The sequence below is a fragment of the Camelus bactrianus genome, chromosome 26, assembly GCF_048773025.1.
Source record: "Camelus bactrianus isolate YW-2024 breed Bactrian camel chromosome 26, ASM4877302v1, whole genome shotgun sequence".
Lineage (NCBI taxonomy): Eukaryota > Metazoa > Chordata > Mammalia > Artiodactyla > Camelidae > Camelus > Camelus bactrianus.
The window spans coordinates 19,008,305-19,021,060 of NC_133564.1; the positions used below are offsets into that span (position 1 = coordinate 19,008,305).

The 12,756-nt window shown below is 35.5% G+C and overlaps 1 long non-coding RNA gene across 1 annotated transcript in view; it reads right to left on the reverse strand.

The window, feature by feature from the left end:
- The window catches only part of LOC123616384 (uncharacterized), an 866,081-nt gene that overhangs the window by 290,878 nt on the left and 562,447 nt on the right, over positions 1–12,756 (reverse strand). The window lies entirely within an intron of this gene.

Below are 12,756 nucleotides of genomic sequence, written 5' to 3' on the forward strand. Positions count from 1 at the left end.
ATCAGAAGGTCCACAAGTTAATAGCCAAAAAAAGATTGGAGTATTTTCTTTCATTTTAGACAAAACTCTCTCTGGAGTATACGCAGTGTAACAGAAGTAGGTAATTTTGTCCATATATACAAATCGTCTTGTATTTTAAATCAAGACTTTGAAACCCCTGCTTAACATTTCCTTTCAGGTCCAGTTCACAAGCTTGGCATTTATAAATTTGAGAATCAAACTGCAGATCATTTTAAGCTGGATGTTAGGCTGAATTGTAAACTCACAGTGAATGGAGCCACGAGTGAGATTCTCAGTATGTATCTGTTCACAGAGGAGAAAACTAGTTTGTTTTTTTTTTTTAAATTCAACCCATCCATTAAATTGAAGAGGAAATAAAATATTATACGATTGATTTAAAGATACAAACTTATTTTAAGTGAATACTCATCATTTTCTCCCATTAATACACACTTAACTTGGTTAGGTGCTACAATTCACATAATTTTAAATATTTCCTGAAACATAATCTGCATCTAATTTGATACCTGGACTATTTCAGAAGACATATTTTGGCTATGTTTGACTCACAGATGGAGATGGAAAACTAAAGCCATAATGAGGTAATTAATCAAATTAATATGATAATACTTTCAGTTCCCCACATCCCTCTATGCTCACAGACACAGAAAATTTTGGAAGAACTGCAGAAAAATGCTATCACTTTTTGCAAAGGAGAAAACATTGTACACACCGCTTAAAATTTTGAAAAATCAACTCTAATACTCCTAAATTGTGGACATTATATCAAGAAATAACAGAAAATACTGATATTTTAAAATTATTAAAACCAATTTTGTGGGTGGATTCCCAAATTATCCTAGAGCTAAGAGTGAAACTATTTCTAAGACAGTGGATATCTAGGATGGAGGATATTTTTAAAAAATTTGGGGGGGGGGGGAAGTAGAGGATATTTAAAATACTCACAGAATTATTTATTTGCCTTCCTCATTTCTTAGTAAAGTTTTAATTGACAGTATCGAGGTCTGAGTAATTTTCCCAAATTATTTAGTCAGATTATTTTTAATTTTAGAGGAAGAGTGAGAGAGGTCAGTTTATTCTTAGGATTTCTGTGCATCAAACAAATAATAAATGGACAGAAGCTTCCAAGGAGTTTATTATAGTCCCTTCTTTCTCCATAATCAACTAAATGACTTACCACAAGCTCCTGAAATTGAAATATAGCAAGAAAAAATATTATCTGCCAATAACTGCTCATTAAATGGACAAAGAATGTTGGATCAAAGGACCGATCTCCTAACAGGACATTTAGCTAAACTGCAGTGTTGGCAAAGTGTATTGATGGATGAAGCAGGACTGGATAGGTAATTTCAATGACTTCTCACAATTGTGTGTTACAAATACTTTGACATTCTTTAATGTGGTGATTTATAAAATAATTATCATGCATTTATAATGCATAGGTAGAATTGAATAGTGAAGAGAAAGGGACAGTGCATTCTGCAATTGAGGAATTGTAGGTGAAAACCTGAGCCAGGAATTTTCAGGGTGCATTGAGGCCATGACTGATAGATCTCTTTGTTGGAATAGAGGCTCAGTTCATGAGAATAATAAAAAGTATACGTTAAAAGTTCTGTAATCCCACTTGTGGGTTTATGGAGTTTATCTTTGAGAAGAAAGGACAAATAGAGATATCTGAGTAACAGATGACATGGTGAGAGCAATGTTTGCAGAAGATTAATCTGGCAGCTCTGCACAAATTATGCTGGAATAGAAAAGGCTAGGACCTCTTAGAGATTAGTTTTTGTTTTTGTTTTTGTTTTTTTTACTAAAATTGAGTGAAGGAAGTCTATAGGAATGAATAGACTAAATGTGAGAAATACATTCAAGGAAGATTACAACACTAAATGACTGAATGTAGTTTAAATTTATACTGGAGAACTCTAAAATGTTTACTAAGCCTCTATTGTCAGGAAACTATACTGTTGTAGACAGAAATAGTAAATACTAAGAGATGAAATAATAGCAATTAAACATGTGGGCTCTGAAGAAAAAACTATTTGGTTGATATCTCATCTCATGAGCTTAACATCAAGGATCATAGAGCAAATTACATAGTTTTTATGAGGTTCTTTTTCTTAAACTATCAAATAGAATAATAACAGTGCCTACCTTAGGTTTATTGTGAGGATTTGTTTATTAACAAAGATAGTCCATGCAAAGTGTTGGACACGTGATGCCTCAATAAATGTTTGTAGCGCTTGTTACTGCTGTTGTGGTGGTGGTGATTAGCTTGTGTTTTAGAAGACCCACTAGACAATCCATTTAAGTGAGAAACTGGAGTATGCTTTAAGATCTCCTGTTGAATAGCTGTATAGGCTGTTGGTGATATACGATTGTAGTTTAGGGATGACTCATAGCTTGAAATATGGAACTGAGAATAATTAAAATAAGGGTAAAAGTTCACATTATGAGTTTGAATGCCTTTTTCTAGGATGAGGTAAAATAAAAACGGAGAAAGTCAAATTACTCGTTTTTCTGTTTGTCTGGTTTTTTTTTCCACAACAGAACTAGTTAAACCACAATCATACACCAGGAATTCAGACAACCAGCTCTTGGGTAAGGAATCTAGAAACCCACGTGCCAATGAAGCAGATTCCCTTTGCTAGAGGGGCCAAGATAACTACAGTTGATCACTGAACAATACAGGAATTAGGGGAACCAACCAGACAAAACTCCCCATGTAACTTAACAGCTGGCCCCAGATACCCGCCGTTCGGCGTCCATGGATTCAACAAACCACAGATGCGTAGTTCTGTAGGACATATTTATTGAAAAACATCACATACAAGGGCACCTGCATGGTTGAAATCTGTGTTGTTCAAGGGTCAACTGAACTAACACAGGGTTTCCTAAAGAGCTTTCTGCAGAGCACTGGTTCCACCATATATTTAATTTAGAAAGTTATCATGACCTGATATGTTTTAGAAGTCTATTAAGAGACCTGAAAAGTCTTGCAGGAATCTTGTTTACCTGATTTGAACCAGAATTCCCCAAAGTTAAGCAAATCAATCCTCTCCTCTTCCTCATACTATCTATTGGCATTCTGAGGAATTTCTATATTTATTGGTCAGAATTCTTTTGAACTCAGTTAGCCCTTGTGTGCAGGCAGAGATAATCATCTTGTTTTATGCTCTACAAGAAGTAGGCAAATGCCTCAGAAATCCTAGAATTTCACCAAATTAAGGGTCACACAGCACTGATCCCAGGATAAATCTGTTGACTCTTGTTTTCTCTTTGTCTTTCTGGCTACCTGTGACTTATGACCTTGAGAACATCTCTTCAGGCCTACATGGCAGAGTTCTGTCTTACCCTTTATCCCTGATGACTTCAGAAAAACTGCTCCTCCCACATTTGTTTTGTAGCTCCTTAGTATGCAGTGATACAAAATAGAAAGGAAAAAAAAAAACTGACTTAAATGTACAAAATTGTAAGATGCACATATATTTTAGCAAGTTTAAATCTCTGACCTAGAGATGAGAGTTGTATCACACTGTAAGAACTGCCACAATCTGCATAGGACCGTTCCCAATTATCCTTCGCACAGTACAGCGATAACTACATTTGCAAGTGACTCTTTGGAAAGTAACCCCAACATCCTTTCTGTTCTCTGACACCTTCAAGGCATTACAAGAAAGTTAGTATCAACCATCATTCCCTGATCTTTACAGAATCGATGTTCCTTGGAACCAAAAATAAGAACAAGAACAACATATGGAGAAAACTTCCGAATGAAAAAGTATGCTACTACCCACTCAACTCTAATTGAACTGATACAGAGAGAAAATACATACCCCCCCCCAAAAAAAAAAAAGCTGAAAGGGCCTTCATGTTGCTCAAAATAAAACCACCTTCAAAACTCTCTGGTTACATGCCCTAGAATTATACAAGTGCTACATTAGGCAAATTGTTTCATAAAAATATAATAAAGGTTTAGAGAGGCATAAAATTTTGCATTACCTTTGGAAACACAAAGTAATCTGGTGCTGCTCTGACAGTTACTACAACTGCATTGATGGTACAAGATAGCAATCAACAAAAATAGTCTTGTGTTTCCATTTCCTAGTGAATTTTCGACACATCAGCGTATGTTATTTCAGGGGTGTGTGTGTGTGCCTGTGTGTCTATGTGTGTGCCTAGCCCATAATAAGCAGTAAGTCAGTAGTAGTTGTTATTATGAAAGCTGATAAAAATGCTAGAATCATGTAGTAATAGTGTGGGGACCACTTTGAAAAGATATGAAGATTCAATCAAATATAGCCATTCTGAGATAAACAATCTGAATGTCAGTTCTGCCCCAATATTTTATGTGTGATGGAATGAGAAGTGTAACAGAAACTTAAGGCAGTTCATAGTATCTCTTATAAGACCTCACTTGTGTGCAAATGGTGGCTATTTAACTGAGCTCTATCTGAAATTAAAGCTGAATGTAAACAGTCTAGTGTTTTTTTCAAGTCGCTAACTGAAATTTGTTCTTCCTTCACTTTCTCTCAATAATCATCTTTTCTCTCAATCCACTACTTTCTGTGATATAAATTCTAAACATGTTCTCTCAAATGGAAAATAGTGAATGAGACTGAAATTAAGCAGATTTATTAAAATTACAGCGAATGTATACAGATCTTAAGAACATTGGTAATACACACTAAGATTTTTAATGTGATTTTTGGCAATTACAAAAGCTGTATTCCTTCTGAGTATGCTCTAAAAGCGTTGTGACATGTGTAAGTGGTTTATTTGACATTTCAACTTCTATCATAGAATAATTCAACAACCAAATAAAGATAGTTTGATCCATTAAATGAGCACAATAATATCTGAATATGACTTGTATAAATTAGTTCTATTCAGAGGAAATAATATTAAATTGAACAAAATCAACAACATTCAACAACAATTATGATTTGGGGAATTACAAGAAAACTTAGTTAAGGTGGACAACTGAAGATAGAAAAGAGAAAGAAATGAAGGAAGGAGAGAAGAAAGGAATGGATGAAGGCAAAGTGGGAGGGTGAAAGGGAGAGATGAAGGAAGAAATTAAGTTTAGTTACATGTCTTAATTGTGAAGGTGCTCTGGTACATAAGTTTGATATGAAGCTTCACTAAATTATTATTTGTGTATATTTTGTTGGTAGAATATAAGAACACATAATATGCTTAGAATCAATCAATCAAATAATAAATATTTCCCTAAAACTATCCATTGCAATCATATTTCTTAATATTCAACTGATGTTTCCAATTAAAAATGAATTACTCAAATATCCATAGTGAAAATTAGAGAGAATGAAGGGGGAAAAGAAGGTGCCACCTGACCTGCCAGTTTCCTGATTATTGTCAAATAAAGTTTTAGGGCATGCAACCGACTACAAAGTACAAAAATTCTAAGAAAGCAAAATGTCTGCATACAATGGGATCTCATTATTCATCATCCCTTTAGTGGTTCTTCCTTCCACTTTAGATAACACAGTCCTCTGGTGTTACCCATAACTCCTACCTCTACTGTCCCTCAATCTACTGTGGTATTTTGTCAATTTCCAAGAGATCTGGTTTGAAAGGACAAAAAGGGAAGGCCTATAAAGAATATTTCTTGAGAAGGATATAGACCTCATGTGAATAAAACTTCCACACTCTAAAGATCTGTCCGAATTATTAAAAGAGCAGCTTTCCAGTCAAAATTTTTTTTTATTATTTAACTTTTTCAAAGTAATCCATATTACAAAGGGTGAACCCAACTGAAACTGTATGGTTGACAATTTAAAAAAAAATATTTCAGTAGAGACCAAGTAAATAAAACATCTGAAAACATCTTGGAGGAGACATTTTTCTTCTGTCTGGAAGGTGCCCATAACCTGAAAATGTGTGGTTGTCTACACTGTCAAAAGGATGCCTGGAATACTGTTAATGAATCAATCAGAAGGGCAAGATCAGAACCCTGAATTTATTTTATTACACTAATTGTCACTCTGAAAAGCAGTTACTGCCCAGTTCGTGAGCTCATAAAAATCCCCTCTGTAAAGAAAGGAGACTGTTTGGGCCCCCAACTATTGGTCTGTGGTAGCGTACGTGTTTTATTATTTTACCTGAGGAAGAAGAGAAATAAAAAGCAAGTTAAATGCTGGCTGCCTCTCAGATAATCCCTGCCTTGAAGTCACAGACCATGACCAGGATAAAACACCTAAAACACTTTCTTAATGGAATAGAGGGAGATTCTTGTTGCCTGGAGGAGAAAGAGATTACCTGTATGCACATCAAGACAGGGCACAGAAGCACAACCCAAATCCTGCGTAAATTCAAACCATTTCCAATTAATATTAGGGCACTGAGTAAATACTCCGTGATCTCAGGGTAAAACAAGGCTTAGAATTTATTTCCTCATGGACAGAAGCCATATTTTCCAAAAAGAATTACATTTTCTCAAGTTGGACAGATTTGACTAAATAATCACAGAGGCCTTGTCCTCACTGTAGAGCACAAAATAAATACATGTCTGACTGAATATTAGCCCAGGTGAGGAAATCTGGGCACACTTATCAAGCAATCCTATTTTCATACCATTTATTTACTGTTTGGGGCACACATATACGACAAGAAGCCAGATAAATAGAGATCGGCGTGCTAGTTGAGAAATAATTCAAATCCAAGTGAACCTGAACCCTTAAAACCAACTCAAGTACTACCAAATAACTCCATCCTTCCTGTTCTGGTTCATAGTTCAATTTCAGGTAGAAGAAAGCAACCTGAACTCCTAGAACATTCATCCTGAAAAATGTGAACTGACTTGAGTTTTCAAATATAAAGCCAGCCAAGTTGTTTCTGAGTAATATTTTAATATTCTTAGTATCAAGCACAGTAATACCTATTATCTGTAGAAATCCTTCTCATGAGCCTTGGAAAATATTTTGTATATTCACAGTAACTATATTAAGAAAGGCTGACACTACTTGATAGGGCTAGGCTCGCCCTCCGGCACTTGGAGATTTCATGAAGTTTAATGAACTCAACCAAACCTACAGTTCAAGTGTCCTTTTCCAAAAGAGTGGTTACGCAAATCAAAGTGGATTCTTAAGTTCAGGAGTCTCTACTTCAGCAAGGGGTCAATGGATAATTATCTGAAATCTCTGCATAGCTAACCCATGCATCAAGAGCCAGAAGTAATATTATTTCTTAATATTCTCCACTGTGTCTTGTTGCAGTCGTTTACCATTCATTAAATGTGCTTTAGATGCCATGTTACATTTTGGTGTGGAATTCTGAAAGCAAGCATCACAGCCTGAAGCCTACAATAAAAAGAGCAGCTTGGAAGGGGTCCTGATAAAGAGTGTAAGAGTATATAATAATTGACTTTGTAATGACATGAGCAGACTCTGTACCTTGTCTAGGCAAGAGAAACACTAAGCTACATACCAAGCACCATCTACAATGGGCAATTATTGACTCTCTTTGTAAGAAAATTTATAAACACAAATGGTACAGTTAAGTGCTTGATACACCAATTTAATATTTCTATGTAATAAATATAGAAAAATTATAGTTGGTGTATTGCAAATTATCATGTATAGAATACATGACCATTGATTATAAAATATTTCAAAAAGGTTTTTTCATATAGGATTACTTTCGATTTGTATTATTTATTCAAATTTTTGCTAAGGAAAGTTGTATATGTTTATTTTATCATGGGCAGGGTAAAAGTGATACTATGTTCCCTTATATGTAAATTACATTAGTTTACTTTTATCCTGAAATTATTATCTGATAGAACATTTTGAATATTACAACAACTAATTTTGAGATATTATAAAATTGAATAGGTTATAGATATCTGATCCCTTTTTTGAGAAGGACAAGAAATAAATTCGTAAGACATTTTAGTATTAAAAAACATTTAAATAGAAAATCTTTCAACACTTAAATGTATAGATTTTAGTTTTCTTAAAACTTCGCTTTTGTGGAAAAAAAATCTCTGACAGAAAAAGATAAATGAGGTGTTAATATATCACTGTGTGTCAATTAGGTTTGCTCCACATGAAGCTTGAACAGGAAGAAGAAAAATGATGTGAACTGGCTTATTTTTATTTCCATCAGAAAAATGGTAATATGTAATGGGTTCTTCCCATAGTCAGATTGTAGGGGGAGAAAGAAGTAAAACAGAATGGGGACTCTGAGTGCAGTAAGATGGAATTCATCCTGTTTCAGGCATCCCTTGTCATCTGAAGTGCAAATTTGGATGACACACAAAAATGTACAAAATGAACGATTCCACATTTCTTACCACATTACCATTCCATAAGAACCATACATCCTTCAAATATTTTGTTCAGAAATAAATCACAAGTAACACAAGCACTGACAAATGTCTCCTTTAACCTGGAATCAAACCTCAGTAAATGCCAGCTGGGCACTTAGAAGAAGCTATTCCATTTTGTGTACTTCTTGTATTCTTTCTTTAAATGCAGCTATTTCTCTGGAGGCTTAACCACATGCCAGATTTGAAATGGTGGTGTTCAGTCATTTTAGTTTTTGGTGCAACTGTTTCTTCATAATTCAAAACTAACTGAAAGGATTATTTTTCTTAGAGCTTTCCAAAAGAAACACCTTATCACTTAGATGAAGTGTGGAAAAGTTGAATTCCAAAGCCAAAAGGGTTATAAATGTCCAAAGGACTGAAAACATAGGATTATAAAAGGCAGCTTAAATCCACACTTTTCTATTGCATTTGCCACTATAAAGACTACTTTTAACACCCCATTTTTATTTTGTAGTCTTACTGTTATGTACAAACCTATGCTGTTTAGACATATATTAAGAAGTCAACCCATATTTTTTCTGGCAAAATTTATGAAAAATGAAGTAAAAATATAATCTGAGAGAGGCGGTAGAGTGAAAAAAATCACTCATTTTTTTCCCTATAGACTGTCTATTCATGAAATAATTTACTCATTTCATATCCACAATTTCTAATGGTACAGAAAAACTGCTTTTAGAGGCCATTTTCATTTAATCTGAAGGATACTCTTTTTGATATGTGGTACTGTGACAGCAAAGATTAACTGCTAAATTTCAGCTATCTCATCTGCAATTCAAGATTCACTCTCTTGTTTAAATTTATCATAATGTAATATTGACAGAAAAAAGGGGCCCATCTCAATATGTCTCAGTATATCTCCCTCTGGACAGATTCAGTCTCCTAAAATTTTTAATTGTGGCGTCTTAATAAATATAGACTCTTTCTCACGTAACAGGGTCTGCAGTATTTCCGTTATGACTCTGAAGCAGTGACACTCATGTTAGAATTATATCAGCTTCTCCCATACCAAATATATCATCAATTTTGTACTTGTCACAGAAGACTGGAATCCCAGTGGGTCCAGTGAAGTATATTTCATCATACAGAAGTTTGCCATGTTCTCTCCATCCCTGCTCCTCTCTCCACTGTGACATAATTTCAAGGGGTACCATGAAATGAACCATGACACAGTGAAGGCTGGGCTGGCCTTATGAATGGGCAAGCAGAAATGGAAATTAAGTACAAAAAAGGAAAAGAAGACCACCTTCTGCTTAAAGGTCACACCGTTACCTTACCATGCTATTTCACACTCAAAATTTAATTTAGATTTCTTAGAACTTCTACCTCAAGAGTACCTATAAAAATCAAATTACCACTGAGAATGTTAGGAACATAAAGTTAAAATGAATATGTCTCAAATGATTCCTAGAAGAGGAGTCTGCTGGAATGGAACAGAATAGAACAAAGAGTTTACATCTTGATAGGCTAGGGGAAGCTACCTGTGGTGCAGCTGTCTATGCACATAGGAGCATCTTGAGGAGAAAAGTGATGCCCCAAAGAACTGTGCAGAATGGAAGAAGGTAAAATTGACTCATTTCAACATTTGGCCTGAGTTCAAATGCTGGGTCACCAAAAGCAAGCCCAATTCACTCCCAGCTACAACTAAGGGATGACATGCATGAATCTGGTCACTTACGAAGGGTACAGACTGTCTACTCCTAAGCAATTCTCCAGTCCCCATTTCCTGAGCCAAAACGTTTACTCAGTCATCCACATATTCAAATGCTAATACGTGGGCAGCACTCAGAAAGATGCAGAAATGAATAGAACACAGCCATTTTGTTTAAGTCCAGTGAGAGAGAGAGAAAGCCAAAATATATAACGTGAAGTGGAACGTGATTGAGAGAAGTAAAGCATGCTGTGAACATGAACAATGCGAAGAAGAAATTTTTGACTAAACGACCAAAAAAAAAAAAAATCATGGATGAGGTGGCATCAGAAGTGGGCTGAGAAACCAGACACTTCAATAGCAACACTGGGAAAGCAGTGTTTGCTACGTGTTGAATGAATCAACAAATGACTAACGTAAATCGCAAGGACACTGGACTAGCAGCAGCGATGTGGAGACTGGCTCCAAGTTCTGCCATATTCTCTTGGGCCAACTATCTAAGCTTTTGGAGCCTCAGTTTCCCCATCTTCAAAGTATGAGACGTAGATTATGTTGTCCTTACAGTTCGTTCTATGCCTGTAACACTGTGAAGGTATGGAGTTCATGTTTGTTCCCCAAGTTTCCTGTGGGGAGGCGGACTCCTCGAGAGGATTTACTAAAGTGGCAGAATTCTGCATCGGGACTGTGGTTATGTTACCAACCTCCATTCCACCAACCACCCCTCGCTCATTCTGTGTAGCTGTGGAGTTTGGGTGGGATTTACTTCATTCCCAGATCTAAGGGTAGCTCCTGCTTTCCCACTACTTTTTTTTTTTACCATTAAGATTGTTTTGTCATTGTTTCATTTTCTAACTCTATCCTAAACCAAGACCAGGCACCACTGTGGCCAAATAAATTAGTCAAAAGCTGAGCACCTTCAGGATGGGCCAGTGAGAGCAAACCTAGGTCATTTGTTCAGCAATTAAGGATGGTGGTCATTTTCTCACACAAGATGTGCAAAAGAAGCTGACAGACACCATATGAACACAAGGATAAATCCTAAGGATAAAGATGACTGGCAAGAGATGGAATGCAAGCAAATCAGGAGACATGGAGACAGAGTTCTGTTCACACTTTGACTAAAGTCTGTCTAACCTTGACTTTTTTATCTGTGAGCCAATAAACTGCTTTCACATTTTAAAACATGAGTTTGTTTTTGTGTTATCTAACAACTACTGTTCTGAATCACTAAACCACTTCTTTAAACTTTTTTTGTAAAGGTTTTTTTTCCCTAAACCAATTTATTAACCAAAATACTAAACCATAAATTCACGCACTTAAGATACATATATATTCTCAACTTAGAGAGTTCACAAAAATTCACCTGACAGTATTCCCAACAAAAATGCTATGACTTTCTCTCTCTGGATAACAAAGCACTGTTAACATTATACTAAGAGCTTTCACAAGACAAAAGATTTTAAAAGGATGAAAAAAAAAAAATCCCACACCTTTTATCTGGAGGATTTCAATCAATCTTAAGTAATTTTAGTCAAAGTTATTTTTGGTATCATCCTTGCTTCCATCTCCTTAAAACTTGAACTCCAGCTCTTTCATTAGTGAATGTGAAGGTTTCCAAGCATCGAAAACCATAAGGCATAACCTTTGCAGTCGTCGACCCTGCACCCTTCTATGCATGAGGCACCTCAAACCCAAAAAGGGTACCAGCCTTGCTTAGAATGGTCAGTGTCAGAGTGGAAGCAAGTAAGATCTCAGGTGTACACATATCCCCCCACCCCGCTCCAGACAGCCTCTGCATGTTTATAGCTGCAGAATGCTCTGATTTAGGAAAAATTATCTGTTAAAAGTTGATGCTGCCATCCAGATATACACAAACCTGTGCCAAATAAGTCCTTTAAAAAAAAAAAAAAACTCTCCTGTGTCAGTTTTCTAACTTTCATTTCATAGGTTATAAAAAAGCACTGAGAACCAAGGTATTCAAATTATTCAAACAAAGTTATTATTCCATTAGTGGAATATGTAGGACTAAACAGAGATCCCCAGATTCTCACCAAGTGCTCATTCCTCACCTCCGTTTCATTGTCCCTACTGAGTGAACAGCACAATTTACATAAATGTGTCCTTGCCATCTCTCAGTGAGCCAATCAGCTTTCATGACTAAAATAATGAAAATATAGAATTTAGGACTTGGAAAGAGCCTTAAGGATCATGTCACTGAAAATTTTCCTCAATGAATTATGATGCCAGAATCTACTTGCTAGAGACCACCTTATTTTTTTAAAAAAAGAAGAAGATGGTCTTGATTCTACATAGCAAATGTCCTCTCATTTTTGTAGGGGTGGGTAGTGTCATGAAAACTTAAATACTAAGTAAATGCTAATTCTTGACAATAATTCTCTTGGTTTTTTTTTTACTACAGTACTTGTATGTATCAAAACCAGAGATAAATCTTTAAAAAAACAGCACCCCATTTCAAAACTATGTTTCTGAAACATTTACTGACTACAAATAAAATACCTCTTTTTTTGAATTACACAGAGAGATTATTGTATATAACTGCACATTGAAATACGATTATATATGAAACACTACTTCTCTTGTCTGTTGTTAGTTTTTGCTAACTCTGAACTGCCCCTAAATAATTCCAAGAGGAAACCCCCTTGTCCTAGAGTAGCCACACTTATTTTGTTTTAGTGGAAAGTTTTAATCACATATTACATCCCAGTACAAGAAAGAT